Here is a 21,010-nt window from a genome sequence, read left to right as displayed (position 1 = left end):
AAAATAAACACAGTTATAGAGGCTACTTTAAAAAAGACAGAACTTTGGGCTTCTAAAGAGGAGGAGGGCACAATGATCGGCAACTGTCTGGGGCGCAGGCACAGGAGCACAGATCCGCAGCACCTGTGGGCGACAACACTCCATTGTTTCTCAGAAAAAGAGAGAGTAGATGCACTTCATCATCATTTTCTTTTTTTTCCGGTGAGCAGTAAGTGCCTAACATCATTAAGAAAAAAAGTCAAATCTGAAGGAAGGCAGCCCTTTATAACTGGAAGGTGGAGTGTGGCTTATGTGTCTCCATTTAACCCTGCCAGGCAGTGCTGCAGCAACTGCACGTTACCCTTTGCATGCTTCACTTCTAACTCTGCCAGTTCCACTAAATTTTTTCTGAATGCAGCAACTCTTCTTGTCTTAAAATCTATAAGTTCTTGTTTTGCAGATTCAGATATTTTTTCAGATTTCTGACAACAAAATTGTTGGGACATTTCAGCCTGCAGAACATCTTTATTTTTCGCTCTTGCTTTATCCAGTGCTTTATCAGCATTTTCATAATCCACTAGTGACCTAGATCTTCGATAGAAGAGATCCTTAGCAGCTTGAGATTGTCTTAAGTAATATTTTAAAGATCAGAAAGTTTGAAGTCCTCATCAGCTGACATTCGTGCTTCTATTGAATATTTTTCTTGTTTTATCAAATAGTTCTGTAACTTTAAGAAAAACTTGCATATATCTGTAGAATCCTGAGTTCCTAAAGCATATAATGAAGTACCAATTCTATTGTAATCGTCTGCAGCATTTTTGTGGAATCTTGTCATCCTATCAGATTTAGGAGATGCGTCCTTAACTCGATTATGTTCTAAAAGGAATGTTCGTTCATGCTCAAAGAAGTCATCTACATCCTTTACCTCAGAAACAATTACTCCATCTGCTGATTTAACCATATTTTTTTAAAGCAATCTTCAAGTTTCTCTTTTTTATTTTTTTCCTCACACACTCAAATCTTGATTATATTCCAAGAAGACATGGAAATTTAAATCTTTCCTCAAGATAGGACGTGCTGCCACACGACACAGGAACACTTCATGCATTGCAATGGTCTTCTTGAATATTACCAAATACTCAGCTTCCAGCTCCTGTTTCATCTTTGCGAATTCTTCCTTTGTCATAGACCCTTCTCCTTCTCGAAGTTTCTGTAGTTTTTCCCTTGAAGCATCAAAATCAGGTCTTGGTGGTGCTGGAGGGATAATATAACCTGCATAGTCTTCATTTTCAACGAAGGAATCATGAAGCCAGATAAATTCCTAATGTTGTCGAACAACACAAAACTCATTTTGTTCAAAATTTGGCAATGAACTCTTTATGTGAACAGTGAATTTTACTTTATCTCTCTCACTAAGAGCATCAGAAATGTCCATCCACCTGTAGAACAGCATCACTTTGAAAATCTACATTTATTGCTTGACGTCTGCAGTCCCCCTGTGAGAATAAGTTGGGACCATTGTCCAGGCCTTCCGTCATGGCTGTTCCAAGGTGAGGAGGGGCAATATGTTTTATATACAGTGAGATGTAGGGAAATTGGTGCTCTGTTTTTACTTTTAATGCAGCATTACTTCTGCGTATTGATTATTAATATACAGTCAGCTTTTCTAAATTTTCATAAATTTTGACATAAGTTTACATTTGTAAAATCAGCATCAAGATAATAAACATATTTGTCCCCCTCAGAAGTTTCTTTTTTTTTTTTTTAATTGGGGTATAGTTGCTTTACAATGTTGCCCCTTTGCCATCTACCCTGCCCAGGCAACCACTGACCTAACTTCTGTCACTGTAGAATAGCTTGCATTTTCTAGAGTTTACAGAAATAGAATCATATAATATGTTCTCATTATTACCTGGCAACAGTCATCTTTTGACAGACTAGACTAATGGAAGGAAATGTGGATAATTTCTTAAAGAGGATATATATCTATTTTAAATCATAAGGGGAAATACTTTAAAACTAAATTAATACTCAAGATCATGTGAACTGATTGATCAAGTTCTTCTGGAATTTGTGTGGGAAACTTAAACGCACATAGATTTGACCATTGACAAAATCAGAATACTCCTTTGAGTGTGATGTAGTAGAAAATGGATTGGTTTGGGAGCCAGAATTATATGCACGTTTAGGCTCTGTCATCCCTGGAAGAGTGGCTTTGAATGAATTATTTAACCTCTCTGAGTTTCAGTTGTTTAACCCATAAAATGGGAATAATAAGGACCTCTTTATTGGGTGACTGGGAGGATTCAACTAGACTTGGACATGGAAGGTGTCTCACATTCAGATATTAGCTTCTCTTCCCTTAACAGTGATTCTTGTTTCTATGAGAATATTACTTCAGAATCATAAAGTTATCTAAAAATTACTCAACATAAAGATAGCCACTTACTATCCTTTATGAGAACATATCTAGTATGTGGAGCTGTGTTAATCTATGTAATCTTTTTTACAGCAGCTGGTTAACCTTCCTAATTCTGCTTTGTCCTAAATGACATGAAAAAGAATTTGGTATTAGTGTTCCCTGACTTCTCATTGATTAAGGATGGGAGAAGATAGCCAAGAGACCAGGGAGACCATCAGAAATTGATCAAAGAAAGGACCATGGGTAAACTCCAAAGTGGGTAACCCATACAGAGAAAAGAGTGAGGTCATGATGGCAGTTAAAATGAACCAAGTGCTTACTACATGCTAGGCTTTGTGCTAAGGCTTTACCTGAATTGTTGCACTTAACCCTCATAACAAACCTTTGCGTTAAGAACTATTATTGGGCCCATTCTACAGATGAGTAAATCAAGGCTTAGAGAAGTTAAGTAACTAATTCAAGTTCAAACAGATGGAAGTGACAAAGATGGATTCAGACCTAGATCTCTGCCTTCAGAGCTCAAAATACTTTTAGAGGAGCACAGAAGAATCCCAGGCTCGAGAGGTTTTCCTGCTCTTAGAAAGGGAAGAAAGGAAACTACTACCAAAATTCTGTCCTGAATTTTAGGAAAGCAACCATCCACAATGAGCGACTGAGTGGGATTCAATCACTTCTTGATGATCTTTTCTGGACCGTCCGACCATATGTCACCTATTTTAGGCCTTCCTCACCCCCCAGCGTCACCTGCAACACAGGCCCTTGATTTCCCTCACTGTTGGAAAAATTCTCCTATTGTTGAATCTCAGTCATCCCACTGAAGTGGAGGCCCTCCAGTTCTGGCTAACACCCACTTCCCTCCAGGGCTATTTGTCGAGGAGGGGGTGAGTATGGACTTAATGACATGCTTTCCTTAACAATTTTCCAAACCTATCATCTAGGATAGGGTTTATTAGCATTCATCAACAACACCCCAGCAAAGTAGTTTTATAGGATGAGCCCACTACCTGTTTAGGAATCTGGAAGGCTAAGGAATTTGTACCAAGACTTGGAATTCAGGGATTTTTAACCCCAGTCCCTCCTGTACCACATGGCCTTCAGTAAGCTGTATGGTTTCTTTGGTTGTCCATCCTCTCCTTGCCTTCCCTCCATGTCCACCACCATCATCTCTGCTGGCAGAGTGAAGGCTTGAGTTTTGCCTTACTTCCCACGGAACTAATTAAAGTCTATAAAGTACTTTGAGAATATTCAGTGTGGGGTTCTTGCCAAGACAGAATTACAGGTGGGAATGGCAAGGAATGGGAATAGGCTAAAACTAGGATAGTTGAGTTGCTCTAAGGAAGGCTCAGATAAGCCTCTTTCCACTATGAATCTTAAGGCTCTTTCTCTATGCTTGCTCAGCCATCGCAGGGAAGAGTTCACTTCTTTTCCCCTTTCCCAGGCTCAGATATAAGGCAAAGTGGGACCTGAGTTCTGTTGTTCCGTCTGCCCTTTCCCCTCAAAATCACACACACAACCCTTCAGACAATACTTGTCTTATGAAAAGGAAATGGTTGGATTACATATTAGTCTGGAACAAAGTTCTCAGATGCAGGATGTTGATTGTTGTATCTTCTGTGCTTTCAACTGTGGTTGGTTAATCACTGCTCTTGAACTTCTGCTCTAGCACAGCCTTGACATGGGCACCTCGGGTGGGGGGGACTCTTCTGAAGAGTCAGGTCCTGTCCAGGAGGAGTTTACCTATAAAGGCAAAACACACACAATAAAAGCAACCTGAGAACAATTACAAAGCAACACATTAATACAGGCAAAATAAAATAGCACAACGGATGTTGTGGATTCTGCTTTGCTTGATAGGTTTAGGAATATCCCTATTTGAAAGCAGGAACCTTTTGGCTTTAATACTCATCACTCATGTTACAAAAGCCTCAGTCTTTGGGGTCTTTTAAATATGTGCTGCTTTTAAGCAGGTCAGCTGTACTTTGGGTATTTCTCCCTTTCTTCTCTCACCATCTCATGAAACACTTTCTGGCTCCATTTCCCCCACTCCCATATCCTGAATAACAAAGGCTTTCTACTGTCCAAATCAACCTGTCCCCTTGGAACATATCATGGAACCAGCCAATAAGCTGCCAGGTGAAAGGAAACAGGGTTGTTAAATATTCTTTAGTACAAGTCTCAAATGTGCAAATGCTGATGTTGTGGAGTAAGGAGGATGATGGTTGGAAGAGACATCTACCCCCCATAAATTCTCAGAGATTAAGCTCCACGTCCTTTGAACCAAAGGCTTCCAAGACCTTTTACCTTTTTAGGAAGGGGTCTCTGTCATCTCAATTGTCCACATTACTGGTAGCAAACTATGACACTGATAGCCAAAAGAGGAGGTTTCTGATGCAGTTGGGAAGGTGTTCTCTGAGGGGTCTGATCCAGCAAGAAGGGCTTCTCTAGGAGGAGTGGCTATCAGCAGTGTTTCATTCTGCTCTCACCAAATGATAGAGTAAGGAGATGGCCAAGCCCAAGGATGCAGGGTAACAGGAACAAGCTGGGTCAAGACAAAACATTTGCTGCAAATGATTCCAAAATGTTCACAAACAGAGATAATGGCAAAATGAACAGACAATAAGTGGGAAAAGATCAACTCTCACCAAAATTATATTCTCATTGGAAGAAGAAATAAGAGGAAAGGGAACTCTAGTTTTGGGAAGGGAAGGAGATCATGGAGATGACCCCTAGCACCAGCATCACCCTGCAGCTGTGGTTTCAGGCCAGGGGGTTATGTTTTCAGACTTGCAAGGTTGATGACTACAGTCCTGGAAGAGAAGGTTCTCTTCAGTGTGTGGGTTCAGCCAAGTCTAACAGGCCCAATTTTCTCAACCAGTTCTACCCTACACTGCAGGTTTTCTCTTCTTCCCTACCACCTTCAGTGTGCACCTATGTTCCTGATCTCCTTTTTTCTTCAAACCACATATAAGGCTTTTTGGAATCCACTGGATGCACTCAAGGAAAGTGGATGAACTATATCTTAATACAGAGCAAGCTCCTCTGACACAGATCAAATAATACATTTTATGAACTTGAAATGGCAGAGGGGCCAATCATAATTATTTGATGACTGCCCCAAAATCTTCTATGGTTTTGGCCAGGTATCAAATATTCAATAACATCAAGGAATAATATCAAAGAATACCTGGCCCGGCCCAGAGGACCTTACAGTTTAAGTGGAGAAACAAAACACAAAGACACATGAGAACAATCACAAAGCTCACATAAATCTAGGCGAAATTGCACAGCACGTTTTGGAAAAGGAGGGATTGAAGCTAGATTTAGTTCTGTTCTTCTATTTATTTATTTGTCTATTTATTTGTTTATTTATTTATTTATTTATTTTGGTTATGCTGGGTCTTAGTTGTGGCACACGGGATCTTCATTGTGGCATGCGGACTCAGTTGCAGCATGTGGACTCTTAGTTGCGGCATGTGGACTCTTAGTTGTGGCATGTGGACTCTTAGTTGTGGCATGCATGCGGGATCTAGTTCCCCAACCAGGGATTGAACGTGGGCCCCCTGCATTGGCAGCGTGGAGTCTTACCCACTGGACCACCAGGAAAGTTCCAGTTCTGTTCTTAACAACCATTTCTGAGCATTCACTGTCAGCCTGGCACAATGCTAGGAGGTACTTTATATCCTTCTTTTCTTCTAATCCTCACAAACCTTCGTGGTAGGAATTGTTACCACCGTTTCAGAGACGAGATTAAGTAACTTGCCCTACTAAGCAGGAGAATGGGTTGTAACCCAGACCTATGTGACTCAAAACTTGTGCCTTTAACTATCACCTCATATTGTATCCTTCTGCAGAAGAACTTTCTACCTGGAAAGAAGTTTAAACTCTTTCTTTGCTTTAGAGGAGGTTGTACAACTTAGAGGCAGTATTGTGAAAATAGAGGAATGAATTACATGAACTTCTATCTTTGCCTGATTGGCTCACTCAGCTCTAATCCTTGGGCCAAGGGGAAAAAAAAACAAAAGCAAAACACTACAAGCTCAAGAGATGCTAAGGTTGCACATCTAAGAGCCTTGGGCTGAAAGGAGTTTTGAGAGGTCATTCTCCTGCTTCCCCATGGAAGGCCCTTTAGATTCCATGGAATTCACTTTGGGAAAGTGGATGAACAATATCTTAATACAGAGCTAGCTCCCTTGCCATAGAAGATCTCATAAAGCATTTCATGAACTTCTAGATTGATTAGTCCTCAGTGTAGCTTTTGTTGTTTCACTGGACTCAGTGAAATTAATAGAAAGGGATATTCTGGGGATCTCTCCTTTGACTTTCTGGCATGGCAGTTCTTCCATACCTCTAGCCTCAATCCTTGCTGCTGCGAGATAAGCATGAGAGCTTTACTGGGGCTTGGAAATACGCCACATACACTCTGTGCAACATAAAGCTATGTACAATGGTCAGTATCCTCTAAGAACTTATGCCGTCATATATAGGTAATTACAATAAAAGCAGGATTCAATATGGGAGGAGTATGAAAAGAGCCTATAGTTCTTAGTACCAAGAGCCCCTTCAGTCAATGATATTTACCCAAATGCTAATGGAGCCACAGTCTATTTGAGAAAGTCTTGAGCAAGAAGGCAGGACCCTTGGGTCCTATGCTCAGTTTGTGCTACCAGCCCACCCTCTCCCAGCGCTCATGGAACATTTATTGGGCACTGACGCTGTACAAGCACTGGGTATACAGAGATGACTGTGATGTGACCCTGCCAGCAAAGCTCTCACATACACCGTGGATCCGTGTCCCATCCAACATCAGCATGGAGTTTAATTTGGGAGTGTTGGGGAGAGCACAGGGATTAATGCTAAGAGTGCTGAGTCAACAGTTTCTCCACCCCCACCCCCCCACCCCTGCTTCCTCAGAAAGTGGGAAAGTTGTAGGAAACCACATGAGTTTCACTAATCCCCCATCAATAGCACCCACTGCATTACTGGCCTCATTATTTCTTTTTTATTTTAACATCTTTATTGGAGTATAATTGCTTTACAATGGTGTGTTAGTTTCTGCTGCGTAACAAAGTGAATCAGCTATACATATACATATATCCCCATATCCCCTCCCTCTTGCGTCTCCCTCTCCCCCTCCCTCTCCCACCCCTCTAGGTGGTCACAGTGCCCCGAGCTGACCCCCTGGTGCCGTGCGGCTGCTTCCTTTCATTGATCACAGACTTGCTTAGTTACGGTGACAGACTCCTCCTGGTTGGTGGGGGTGGGAGGACTGGGGCAAGAAATAAGTGTGAGAAGGTACGGGGGGACTGTGAATGCAGGCCACCCAGCCCCACCCTCACGGTCCAGGACAGGAGCTAAGGTGAGAAAGAAATCTCTGATCAGTGATATTGACCCTCTCGCCACTGCCTTCCCCACAAATAATAAAACCTCTAGGAATAAGGGGGGAAAATCAACTTCCTCTGATAGCTATTTTCTTAGTATAACTTCCCTCTTTAGGCTTTTTTTTTTTTTAATCATTAGCACCTTTAATTATTATTTATTTATTATTATTATTATTATTTTTTGGCTGTGTTGGGTCTTCGTTTCTGTGCGAGGGCTTCCTCTAGTTGCGGCAAGCGGGGGCCACTCTTCATTGCGGTGCGCAGGCCTCTCACTATCGTGGCCTCTCTTGTTGCAGAGCACAGGCTCCAGACGCGCAGGCTCAGTAGTTGTGGCTCACGGGCCTAGTTGCTCCCCGGCATTTGGGATCTTCCCAGACGAGGGCTCGAACCCGTGTCCCCTGCATTAGCAGGCAGATTCTCAACCACTGCGCCACCAGGGAAGCCCAGGCTTTTAAAATATCTGGTAATTAGAGAGAAACAGCAATATCGTGTCAGTATTAAACCACAAATATAATTCTTGGTACACAGTAAGTACCGAATATTTGTTGAATACATGAAAGGTTACAGAGAGACAAAATAATAGGGACAAAGGCATACAGAGAAAGCAACCTGATGGTGTATCTATGTTGGGCTACCTGAATCAAAGCACTGTTTCCTTTCCACTAAAATCACCAATCACATGACAGAGTTGACAACACCAGAAGGCACTTTTAGCATTATACGCATGTATCTAGCGACCAAATGAGAGGAATAAAGAAGGGAGGAGGAAGAGAGCTTTTTTTCTGTGTGAGTAGTTATGTGCAGCAGTCGCAAAAAGGCTGAGGTGGAAAAGCAGAAAATAGGCAAGGCAAGGTCAGAAAGACTGAACCAGTTACGTGTCAGAAGAAAAGGTGTGGAACAGAATGGGCATTTCAGGCTGTAGACAGGGAAGGTTTGGGGCTGATCCAGAGAGCCACATCTTCAAGTAACATGATTTAGTTCTTTTGTGGCCTTGAACTGACCTCACCTTGCCACTCCTGCCATACCTATCCCAGGTACTCAATAAATACTCTTGGTTTAATCTCAGGAAACTCTTGATCAATTGTGCTAATAAAAATGAAGTAGACAATGAAAACTTTTTTTATTTGGTTTTGCCTAAGGAGTTATACCTTAGCAATTACAATTTATGTAAGCATTCATTTGAAAGAGTTTGCAGTGCCGATTTGGGATTGACTGGGGTAGGGCAGCCACGATGCATGTTGACAGGCAAGAAACAGTCAAGTTAGGTGTTTTTTTTTAAATCTATTTTTGGCTGCATTGGGTCTTTGTTACTGCATGCAGGCTTTCTCTAGTTGCGGAGAGCGGGGGCTACTCTTCATTGCGGTGCACGGGCTCCTCACTGCGGTGGCTTCTCTTGTTGCAGAGCACAGGCCCTAGGTGCGAGGTTTCAGTAGTTGTGGCTCGCGGGCTCAGTAGTTGTGGCTCACGGGCTCTAGAGCGCAGGCTCAGTAGTTGTGGCGCACGGGCTTAGTTGCTCCGCGGCATGTGGGATCTTCCTGGACCAGGGCTCGAACCCTTGTCCCCTGCATTAGCAGGCGGATTCTTAACCACTGAGCCCCAGGGAAGTCCCAAGTTAGGTTTTTAAATTTCCTGAAGATAATTGACATGCCAACGTTTAAGGGTTGACAATTTGTACCCACATTCTGAACTATATAATTTATGGAAATTTCTTTAATGTCCCCATCTTTCATTTGTCACAGTCATCATCAGATATAGATATATCTCAGGGTGGTTTCTCTCTTCTTTTATATAAACTAGCCATGCCTTATTCTAGTAGAGTATTAAACAGCCTATAAAGCTCCCTAAATTAATCACCCAATAGTTTAAGCATAATAAACATGTGAACTGTCTCAGTTAATTGGCCCAAGAAATTGTGTTCATCACCAGAATCATATTTTTCTTCTTCCTCACACTTCCCCTGTCACCCTGAGTTAATGTCAGAAGCAAGAAAAAGTTATTCTTGACAAATGCTGGCTTCATATCCAGAATTAGAGCAAGACCTTAAGTAGGAATTTAAGAAATAATTCACTGACTTGAAGGATCATCAGAAGATGTGTAGGTCAGTGACTCCTGAGATGACCACCTTGCGTTCAGGGGGCCGAGGGAAAATCCAGGGGCAGGAGGAGATCCCCTTCTTAAAGGTGGAGTCCAGTCCCATGGAGGAGATGGGACAGCACTCATGACACAGGGACCAAGGCAAAGAGAGACAAGGACAGACCAGGAGGCACTTTATTGAGCTGCAGAGGTAAATGCTGGAAAGATGTGAAGAAACAAAATAGAGAAAAATTAAGTCAGGAAGTAAAGGATTAACATGAAGGGATAGCTTTTCTGGTAAGCGGCCTGAAGTGACCTCTAAAAATGGTTTGCTATTCACTAGATGCAGAAAACCCCACAAAATCATGCAAATCAAGAGGTTCAAACCTTCGTGTTCACTTTAAGAACACTCCTGAAACTTCCCAGGCTATTAAGGGTATGCTTATCCAAAAAGCCACCAAGTTATCTGAAGGATGTCACTTTACAGAGCAATGTATGCCATTCCGTCGTTACAGTGGTGGAGTTGGTAGGTGGGCCCAGGCCAAAGAGTGGGGCTGGATGCAGGGTTGGTGGCCCAAAATGAGTGCTGAATTTTTACTGCACATGCTCAGAAATGCAGAGAGTAGTGCTGACCTTAAGGGCTTAGATGTAGATTCTCTGGTCATTGAGCACATCCAGGTGAACAAAGCCCCCAGGACGCGGCGCAGGAGTTACAGAGCTCATGGTCGGATCAACCCATACATGAGCTCTCCCTGCCACAATGAGATGATCCCTACTGAAAAAGCACAGATTGTTCCTAAACCAGAAGAGGAGGTTTCACAGAAGAAAAAGATATCCCAGAAGAAACTGAAGAAACAAAAACTTACGGACTGGGAATAAATGCTGCAAGAAAATAAATACAAATAAAAGATTTTTAAAAATGAAGGGATATATACAAGACACCATGTGTGCATCTCCATGTGTGTTTTGCAAGAAGCAGCAGGAAAGGGTGGTGGAAAAGGAGTGGACCTAGATCTGTGGAGAGAAGCAAGGAGAGGGCCTCAAGTCTGGGGAAGAAGGCCAGAGGGTGAAAGACAGGGAGGCATGATGAAAACTAGGTCACCAGCCTTCTGTCCTCCTGGTCTATTCAGATCCACAGCCCCCCATTGTGGGCAGGCCAGTAGCTTCTTGTAAGGCCTCTTGACCCATGAAATACATCTTCAGGGTCCAGAGAGTGAAAAGAGTGATCTTACTTACATACGGCTCTGAGCCTCTACTGAGGAACACTCAGAGTTAAGTCCACTCTAACATGAAAAGATGGGGACTGGGAGAGAACCATCTTCAACAGCATAATGGGCTTCAAATCTCTGAAGAGTTATTATTCGCAGGGCTACTGGCAGCAGTTCTTCATTCTTTCTAGGGAAATAAAAACCACAAGGAAATAGAATGAAACTACAGAAGCAAGGATTGAGTTAGACAGAGGAAACACTTCCTGACTGAAACAACCCCCCTCTTTGGTAGTCTTTAGGGCAGGCTTTGTGATACCCATGCATCAGGATGACTTAGATGCCAATTAGTTGACCTTGTTGGAAAATAGTGCTAAATGCAATGTTTCATTGTAGAACTCAAATATTTCCTCATGTGTAAGATGGGCAAAATAATACTATTTCACAGAGATGGCATGTGAGAAAATGCATAGAGGCCCCTAGTAGGTGGTGTGTGTGTTTGTTGTGTGTGTGTGTGTATGAGAGAGAGAAATCATTTCCTCAGTAAATATTGACACATTTTTTTTGCTCCCCCTCAGTTTTCTTAAATATAAAATGAGTATGGACTGCATCCTTCAGAGGGCTTAATGTGAATATCAAAGGGATTCAATAGATGGGAAATATTTAGATACTGTAAACTACCACACACAAAGATATATGTTATCATTAGAATCTCTGTGAAAGTATTTTACCAGCTGCCAATATATGGAGACCCCTTTTATCACAGGTCGGTTTCTTTGCATCACAAACAAAGGCTATATCCATAACTCTTGCCCTTGGCTGAGAATAACACCCCTACACTGCTGGAAAAAAATCCAAAAAACTCTAAAAACTCAAACTTCCCTGACTTCAGGTCAGTCCTAGCACATGAGAAGAAAGATAATAAGAAAGATCATAAGTTGGTCAGGCCTGAGTTCAAATCCCAATATCACTATTACTTAATATCTTTGAACCTTGGTTCTCTTGTTCACAAAATGGAGATAAGTACTATCATTTGGATTGTTTTAAGGTTTTAATGAAATCAAATATATAAAAGGCCTGGCCTATTGAGGATGGCCTTTGAGTACTAGTTCTCTTCACATGAGACGCATTGCATCCTATTACTGGTCAGGGTTCTGCTTGGAGATGGTAGCGTGAACACATTGATGTCTAACAATTTAAGATTTGGAGCAATGTGTAAAGGGAAGGGAGAACGACAGAGAACATCTAAAACAGGACTGCTGCGCCTTGAACAGAATGGCCATCGTTTCCCTAATCTCTTCCTCCCTTTCCGTGTCCTTCTCCAATAGATATCCCTCATTTTTACCTGTAGGCTGATGTGCCACTTTAAATGGTTTCCAGCCTCAAATTAATCTCCGGGTCCTGCTTTGTCCAGGAGAATGGGGCAAGGGGACCGGCAATTAAGAGAAGATACTTTCACCCAGGGCTTGCCCAATTTTGAAAATTGGTCCAATATATGTACATGATAGCTTTCAAAGACCTTCTGCTCCTGACGAAATGGAGCATGTTTCCACATCCCACACCTTGCTAGGGAAGAAGGAAGGAGCGTTCAGGGAAAGCTGAGGTCTACAGGTGTGTTTGTGTACCTCCACAGGCACACTCATTAGAACATGTGTCTGAATGGATATGTATTAGTGGAGGGGAAGGTGGCGTACTCTGTGTCTTGGGAGGCTTGCTATTTAGGTGAACGTATGATTAGTGAGTGTACACGTTGGATTACTGCTGAAGTGCAGTGTATGTATACAGGTGCTAATGTCTATCTAGCATGGCATAGGTGCTAAGGACAGGTGTGCGTATTGTATATGTCGGTGTTTGTGCCTGAGAAATATGATGGCAAAAAGCCACATGCAGATAGAACTCAATTACCAACTTAAAGTGGAAAGACAAAGTCATATACATATGGCTTTGAACTGAATTTGTCAGGCAAAAACTTACTTTTCTATTCTCAGTGTCTCTCAGTCCAGTCTTCAGACTAAACCACTAAAATATAAGCATCATGAGGGCAGGAATTTTGACTGTCTTGTCAACTGATGTATCCTCAGCACCTAAAACAAAGAGTACGTGGCACATAGTAGATGTGAGATAAATATCGAGATAAATATTGGAAGAAATATCTTATAAATGAAGAAGTGATTTATTTAAACCACCCCGGGCCCATTCTGGCTTGGCCAATTAATGGGGGAGTTGGGTTGTTGGCAAAGAAAGACTAGGGACCAGCTGGACACTGATACTCGAGGAAGAGGAAGCATATGAAGAATGAAGCCAGAAGAATTCATCCAGGAAGGCTCCTTGGATGGATGGAGATGTGGAACAGAGAACTGTCAACATTCTATGCAAGAAGTTATCCATTAAGTATTTGTTCTCTAACATTTTATGAATATCTAGTGTGTGGAAGATTCAGTGTTTGGTGGTGTGGTTATAAAGACGAGCAAGCTGTGGTCTTGAGGTATGCATTTTGGTGAAGACCAATGTGAAAACAGACAACCATTATAAAATGGGCATGGGCCTCAGTAAAGGTTTGTAAAAAGTGCTCTGGGAGCAGGTAGGATGGGAGAGGAGCTAGGTTTTGAAGCCTGAGTTCTTCCTCACTTGCCAAGCACAGAAGGGGACAGGGTTTTCCAAGCAGAGTAGGGCGAAGTCCATTATGTTTTGTAGGAACGGGAAGGGGTAGGGCTTATTGTGCACAGTGGCAATGACACAGAGGATGCACAAGGAATCCAGGCTTTTAGATGCAAAGATATCCTAGAGATGTTGTCTTAAAGTAGATCATCCATAAAGCAAAAACCTAATGGCACGTGTACTATATCCTGACTGCACATGTAGCATTGATTTCATACTTGTAGTCAAACAGCAAAAAGAGGGCAAGGTGTGGATAAAGGTATTAAGAAGATACATGGAGATTCTTATTAGACAATATCAAATGAACAGAGTTGTAAGATGCAAAAGAAAGGAAAAGGGAAAATAGCTACTGAAGAGACATTTTTCATAAATCCACTTAAGGGAACATGGCACACATATAGAAAAATGGCTCAGAACCACAAAGCAACATATAAATAGTGCAAATAAATACAGTATAGACTGAGTCCCCTGGTGCTATATAAACACACAATAAACAAGAAGCCAGTATTGGGTGAGGAGAACTAGGGAATGCTTCCTGGAGGATGGAGATTTAATTATCAGCAATGCTGGGATAAGTGTATGTTAAATAGAGTTACTTGGGAATGCATCAAGCCACATTCAAAAAGTAGGCAGAGTGAGAAAATTCTCAGAGCCCCCCGGCTCACTCCCATCCTGGGTTGGTTTTTTTTGGCCTGCCCCAATGAGCACATTGCTCATTTGCCACTTTGAACAATGTTTTCATTTCCTGTGCTGGCAGATACCCCTTCAGACACCCCATTCAGTTTCTCACAGACAGTTATGACTTTCAGATTTCCTGTGGCTCCAGGAGTATGGGGTCAGGTAGCCCTAGACCACGAGGAGGCAATTACCCAGGTAATTTAGGAGCCAGACTACTTTATTTGAATATCAAGTTCATCCATCCAATTTTCTGCTCCCCAGAGCCCTGGCAGCTGACTATCCCAAGACCAACGCATGCCAACACCAAATCTTGGAGAACTTAACCCATTCTGGCTTGGCCAATTAATGGGGGAGTTGGGTTGTCCAGTAAAATGCAGCTGTACTGACATCGTGCAGGGTCCTTGGGCCTCAACCACCTTTTCTATCTGCCATGTGGTTTGATATACACGGTAATCTTCAAGAGCCTGTGTTAATTTCCTGTAGATGGAAGGGTACAGACTAGCTTCAGGTTTTGTTAGGTTTGAAAGTCACTGTATGTCACTTATATAAAAAAGGAATGTGAGCCTGAAAGGACTCCTCACCACGGGGATCTCTAAACTGGAAGACTGGGAATTCCCTGGCGGTCCAGTGGTTAGAACTCTGTGCTTTCACTGCCCAGGTTCAATCTCTGGCTGGGGAATTAAGATCCCACAAGCCGCGCAGCGCGGCCAAAAAAAAAATGTGTTGAACAATGGAATGAATAAATTCTGTCATCACTTATACAAAAATAAATAAATAAATAAATAAACTGGAAGACTGTTAGCCTAGAGTCCCGTCAATACAGACTGCCTGCCCTAGAGGTAGGTTTGAGAAGTATTTAAGAGTGAAAAGGAGAAGATTTGGTAATTTAAACAATGGTGGAGAGGGAGAGGAAGGAGTCAAGAATGGTGACCAGGTTTCCGGCATAGGCAACTGGATGCCCCCAACTGAAGTGGGGTCTACAAAAGAAAGAGCAGGTTTAGGGCTTTCCTGGTGGCGCGGTGGTTGAGAATCTGCCTGCCAATGCAGGGGACACAGGTTCGAGCCCGGGTCTGGGAAGATCCCACATGCCGTGGAGCAACTAGGCCCATGAGCCACAACTACTGAGCCTGTGCGTCTGGAGGCTGTGCTCCGCCACAAGAGAGGCCGCGATAGTGAGAGGCCCGCGCACCGCGATGAAGAGTTGCCCCCGCTCACCACAACTAGAGAAAGCCCTCACACAGAAACGAAGACCCAACACAGCCAAAAATAAATAAATAAATAAATAAATAAATAAAATTTAAAAAAAAAAAAAAGAAAGAGCAGGTTTAGAGGAAGTAGGTGAGTTCTACTTTTGGGCACATTAAATCTGAGCTACATGGGAGTGGACAGCGGCTGGATACATCAGTCTGCTCTAGACTTGCTTGCTCTGTGTAAGTATTTGGGTTTATTTCATGCTCACGTGGCCTGTACCTCCTGCCGTATTTCATGTCCTCCAATGATGCTTGATGCCTAATGTTTCTTTAGTATCCACCTGCAGAGAACCTCATATGGGGTCCACACACAATTGAGTCTAATACTTGTTGTTGATTAATGAGCTGGGGAAAAAAGATATTTGAATGTCCTTCAAGAGAAACTTCCTCCCTCACAACTTGCTTGTTTGGGGGAGGGTGTTTCTTTGGACCCAGTATAGCCCAGTTTAGACAAACAGCTTTGCTGCTTCAGTCTGCTCTTTTTCTTTCTTGAAATGGTCCTGTTGTGTCTATTCATTAGGTTTTTAAGTTGTTAAACTATATTAAACTGAAGTTAGGGTAGATGATTTCATACGTCTGTCATCCTGACTGCATTCCTTTCTATTATTTTATTCTATTACTTTATACCATAAGAAGGATTGAGAGCCAAACCCAACTTGTCCCAACCCCGTTGCAAATGTACACACATCAAATAATGATAAGAGGACACAGGGAGAGGACTCGATGTGGGAGACCAGACACTTTTTTCTTCTTTTTTTTTTAACATCTTTATTGGAGTATAATTGCTTTACAACGGTGTGTTAATTTCTGCTGTATAACAAAGTGAATCAGCTATACATATACATATATTCCCATTTCCCCACCATCTTGCATCTCCCTCCCACCCTCCCTATCCCACCCCTCTAGGTGGTCACAAAGCACCAAGCTGATCTCCCTGTGCCGTGCGGCTGCTTCCCACTAGCTATCTATTTTACATTTGGTAGTGTATATATGTCCATGCCACTCTCTCACTTTGTCCCAGCTTACCCTTCTCCCTCTCCATGTCCTCAAGTCCATTCTCTAGTAGGTCTGGTCTTTATTCCCGTCCTGCCCCTAGGTTCTTCATAACCTTTTGTTTTTTTAGATTCCATATGTATGTGTTAGCATACACTATTTGTTTTTCTCTTTCTGACTTACTTCACTCTGTATGACAGACTCTAGGTCCATCCACCTCACTATAAATAACTCAATTTAATTTCTTTTTATGGCTGAGTAATATTCCATTGTATAAATGTGCCACATCTTCTTTATCCATTCATCTGTCGATGGACACTTAGGTTGCTTCCATGTCCTGGCTATTGTAAATAGAGCTGCAATGAACATTGTGGTACGTGACTCTTTTTGAATTATGGTTTTCTCAGGGTATATGCCCAGTAGTGGGATTGCTGGGTCATAAGGTCGTTCTATTTTTAGTTTTTTAAGGGACCTCCATACTGTTCTCCATAGTGGCTATATCAATTTACATTCCCACCAACAGTGCAAGAGGGTCCCCTTTTCTCCACACCCTCTCCAGCATTTATTGTTTGTAGATTTTTTGATGATGGCCATTCTGACTGGTGTGAGGTGATACCTCATTGTACTTTTGATTTGCATTTCTCTAATGATTACTGATGTTGAGCATCCTTTCATGTGTTGGTTGGCAATCTGTATATCTTCTTTGGAGAAATGTCTATTTAGGTCTTCTGCCCATTTTTGGATTGGGTTGCTTGTTTTTTTGATATTGAGCTGCATGAGCTGCTTGTATATTTTGGAGATTAATCCTTTGTCAGTTGCTTCATTTGTAAATATTTTCTCCCATTCTGAGGGCTGCCTTTTCGTCTTGTTTATGGTTTCCTTTGCTGTGCAAAAGCTTTTAAGTTTCATTAGGTCCCATTTGTTTATTTTTGTTTTTAGTTCCATTTCTCTAGGAGGTGGGTCAAAAAGGATCTTGCTGTGGTTTATGTCATAGAGTGTTCTGCCTATGTTTTCCTCTAAGAGTTTTATGGTGTCTGAGACCAGAGACTTTTGAACCATCTATTTGTGATAGAGACACCTTATGCTCCCCCATACGAAGAAGCAGTAGTGTTGACTCTTTTTTCCCCATTTTCTCAATGCTATGAAGAGTACTCCATCCCCAGGCCTCCAGTTTATGGAAACTGGGAGCTAATTTTTAAATTCCCCCTAATCTTTACCTTATACAGTCAAGCCATTACCAAACCCTTCACATTCTTCCACCTTATTATCTCTCAGATTCTACTCTTCTCTCTTCTGAGTTCTTGGCTCTAGAAATCAGAGCCTGAAGCAGAAGTTTATGTGATAATACTTTATTGAGGGGTACAATCCCAGGGAAGCAAGAGTGAAGGATGAGGAAAGCAAAGCAGGAAAAAGGAGCAAATCAAAAAGATTGTGTTACATAGCTTGCCATGGCTTCTTGAAAAGTTGTTGCTTCACATGGGAGGACGTCTTCAAATGGGCCAAGTGAAGCAACTGTATCCCCAGTCTCTCTAGGGGAAAGAAGGAAAACATTTAACTGCTAACTCCCATTATTCAATTTTTGTCCCTTGAGGTGTTAACTGCCTCAGGTATGTGTGTATACATGTTTATATATATGTGTGTGTGTGTGTGTGTGTGTGTGTGTGTATGCTGTGTACAATCTTCTTAAGCATCAATAGCAACAGGGAAGCCCCAGGGTGAGGGACAAAAGATGCACAGCATAGGTGTAAGGTGAGGCCAATCTCTTCGTGCCCACAAGTTACATGAGGGCCCTTGTTCAGCTGTAACTGAGCTCCTCGACCTCCCAGCAGCAACAGACACCCCAGCCAGAGGCTGAATCTGGCATACCTCCTTTATCATTTTTATAGTCCTAAACCTGGTCTAGAACCAAACTGGTTATGTCTGAATTATCTCAACAGACCCCTAACCCTCCTTCATGCTTTCATATGTCTAATCTTTCCCTTCTTTATTTTTTAAAATTTGTATTGAAATATAGTTGATTTACAATATTGTGTTAGTTTCAGGTGTACAGCAAAGTGATTCAGTTATACATATATACATTCTTTTTTAGATTCTTTCCCATTATAAGCTATCACAAGATACTTAGCACAGTTCCCTGTGCTATACAGAAGGTCCTTGTTGGTTATCTATTTTATACATAGTAGTGTGTATATTTTAATCCCAAACTCCTAATTTATCCCTCCCCCCTCTATCCCCTTTGGTAACCATAAGTTTGTTTTCTATGACTGTGAGTCTATTTCTGTTTTGTAGATAAGTTCATTTGTACTTTTATATCTCTGTCATCAGAGGGCAGGGCTCTGCTCTTCGGCACTGGGAGCACAAGAATACTAGAATGCTTACAGGGCAGTGTTCAGATGTGATTTTGTACAAAACAATGGCGTAGCCACACATAGGATAAGAACCCACTCCTAGATTCTCCTCCCTAAGACAAAATGAAGTCAGGGATGGCCCAGGGAAGAGATGAGGGGCTGACTTATGACAATAGTGATCTTTATATGCAAAGATAAAGTTTGGAGGGTAGGATACGATGAAAATTTTTAAGTCAAGAAGGATATGATTGTAGGTGAATATAATATTTACCAAATCCTGAAATAATGGGTCAAGGGAGGCACATTCTGAAACGTAAAAGAATAAACACCTGGGGATCTTGCTAAAATGTGGGTCCAATTCAGTAGGTTTGGTGCAGGACGGACATTCTGCATTTCTTACAAGCTCCAGGTAATGCCAGTACTGCTGATCATGAAGCACACCCTGAGTAGCATCTATATAGACTGTGCAAGAGACTCCTGCAAATAAATAAGAAAAACATAACAACTCTAGTAGAATAATGTGAGGAAACTCAAATATGAAATCATGCTCTCCAGTATTCGGAAGTTGCATGTATTGATGGTTCATTCCTTCTTGTTGCTGAGAAGTATCTCATTGTGTACATACCACAACTTGTTATCCATTCCCCAGGTGATGGACATTTGAGTTGTTCCCAGTTTTTAGCTATTATGAATAAAGCTGCTGTGAACATTTGTGTACAAGTCCTTGTGAGAACATACATGGACTGTTAGGGATGAGTCTGGGCTAGTTTAGCCTTAATACTAAGGCATCATCCTTCTGGAGTTTCTACTGATTACTCCAGGTGTTCAGTGATGTCTCTACTCTGGGTGGACAGAATCTGAATGTTTCCCAGCCCTGTGTAAACTCTAGAATTGTTCAACTTACACTTATCTGCTGTTGTTCTTTGTTCGGCATCATGGAGTTTTACCCTACCCAGGCACAAATTAGTATTCATCCAAAAATTCTAGGAGATTGTAGGCAGACTTCTGGAGCCCTTTCTCTGCATAGCTCCCTCCTCTAAAGTATTCTGACCCACCAGTTCTAGCTGCCTCAGCTTCCCTGAACTCCAATTTCTATCGCAACTTAGCATGACCACCACACTCTGCTTGATGCCCACTCTCTCTGTTGCTGCTGTTTCAAACTTGCCTCCAGATTGGAATCCAGGGTGATTATAGGGTTCACCTTGTTTGTTGCCCTCTCTCAGGGATCACAATCCTTCCTTGCTTCTTGTCTCAGTATTTGAAAATAGCTTTTCATATGTATTTTCTAGTTGTTTACAGTGGGAGATTAAGTTCCAAGTCAGCTAGTTCTTTGTGGCCAGAAGCAGGCCTCTTACAAGGCTTATTTTTTTTTTCCTCTTCATTTTTCATGTTCTGCAGTTTCACTGACACTTGTTAAGTGTGGATTTCTTTATTTAACTTGCTTAGAACTCATTGGGCTTCTTAGTGACTAATCAGTTTTAGAAAATTCTGTAATTAACTTTTCAAATATTTCCTCTGCCCTGTTCTTTCTCTCCTTTTGTTTTGGAACTTTAATTAACATATGATAGGTCTTCTCACTCTATCTTCCACATCTCTCAACCCTCTTCCATATTTTCATATTTTTGTCTCTCTGTGCTGCATTCTAGATTTCTTCTGACTTATCTTCTTTTTTTTTAAATAAAGATTTTTCTTTTGATGGGGACCATGTTTTTTAAGTCTTTATTGAATTTGTTACAATATTGCTTCTGTTCTATGTTTTGGTTTTTTGGCCGCAAGGCATGTGGGATCTTAGCTCCCTGACCAGGGATCAAACCTGCAACCCCTGCGTTGGAAGGCAAAGTCTTAACCACTGGACCTCCAGGGAACTCCCTGACTTATCTTCTAGTGTGCCAATTCTCTCTTCAACTGGATCCAATCTGCTGTTAGATTCATTCTACCTGGTCGTTTCAGATCCACTAGATTACTTTTCATATTTTCCCTGTAACTATTTTCAAGCTGGTTTTATAATATATTGCTGAGAGTTTCA

General features: G+C 41.8%; 1 pseudogene; it reads right to left on the bottom strand.

Annotated features, from left to right (window-relative positions):
• Nucleotides 1-287: 287 nt before the first annotated feature.
• LOC137775179 (sorting nexin-6 pseudogene) lies at nucleotides 288-1,407 on the bottom strand (annotated as a pseudogene).
• Nucleotides 1,408-21,010: the final 19,603 nt, after the last annotated feature.

The sequence above is a fragment of the Eschrichtius robustus genome, chromosome 13 (genome assembly GCF_028021215.1).
Source record: "Eschrichtius robustus isolate mEscRob2 chromosome 13, mEscRob2.pri, whole genome shotgun sequence".
NCBI classification, from domain to species: Eukaryota; Metazoa; Chordata; class Mammalia; order Artiodactyla; family Eschrichtiidae; genus Eschrichtius; species Eschrichtius robustus.
The sequence above is the reverse complement of the archived record's forward strand: the minus strand, read 5'-3'. Positions and strand labels throughout refer to the sequence as shown.